The sequence below is a fragment of the Arachis duranensis genome, unplaced genomic scaffold (genome assembly GCF_000817695.3).
Source record: "Arachis duranensis cultivar V14167 unplaced genomic scaffold, aradu.V14167.gnm2.J7QH unplaced_Scaffold_354584, whole genome shotgun sequence".
NCBI classification, from domain to species: Eukaryota; Viridiplantae; Streptophyta; class Magnoliopsida; order Fabales; family Fabaceae; genus Arachis; species Arachis duranensis.
The window spans coordinates 1,154,618-1,155,368 of record NW_026264910.1 but is presented as its reverse complement, the minus strand read 5'-3'; positions in this window follow the sequence as shown (position 1 = coordinate 1,155,368).

Here is a 751-nt window from a genome sequence, read left to right as displayed (position 1 = left end):
AAATGTTATTGATGATCTAAAAAATCATGAAATTGATTCTTGAAGCAAGAAAAAGTAGGCAAAAAGAAGAAGCTTGCGAAAAAAAAATGGCGAAAAAAATAGAAATAAAAAAGAAAAAGCAAGCAGAAAAAGCCAATAGCCCTTAAAACCAAAAGGCAAGGGTAAAAATGATCCAAGGCTTTGAGCATCAATGGATAGGAGGGCCCAAGGAAATAAAATCCAGGCCTAAGCGGCTAAATCAAGCTGTCCCTAACCATGTGCTTGTCTCATGAAGGCCCAAGTGAAAAGCTTGAGACTGAGTGGTTAAAGTCGTGATCCAAAGCAAAAAGAGTGTGCTTAAGAGCTCTGGACATCTCTAACTGCGGACTTTAGCAAAGCTGAGTCACAATCTGAAAAGGTTCACCCAGTCATGTGTCTGTGGCATTTATGTATCCGGTGGGAATACTGGAAAACAAAGTACTTAGGGCCACGGCCAAGACTCATATGTAGAATCAACATGCTTAACTAGGAAGGTCAATAACACTATCCAACATTCTAAGTTCCTAGAGAAGCCAATCATTCTAAACTTCAAAGGAAAAAGTGAGATGCCAAAACTGTTCAGAAGCAAAAAGCTACAAGTCCCGCTCATCTAATTAGAATTAATGTTCATTGGTATTTTGGAATTTATAGGATATTCTCTTCTTTTTATCCTAATTGATTTTCAGTTGCTTGGGGACAAGCAACAATTTAAGTTTGGTGTTGTGATGAGCGG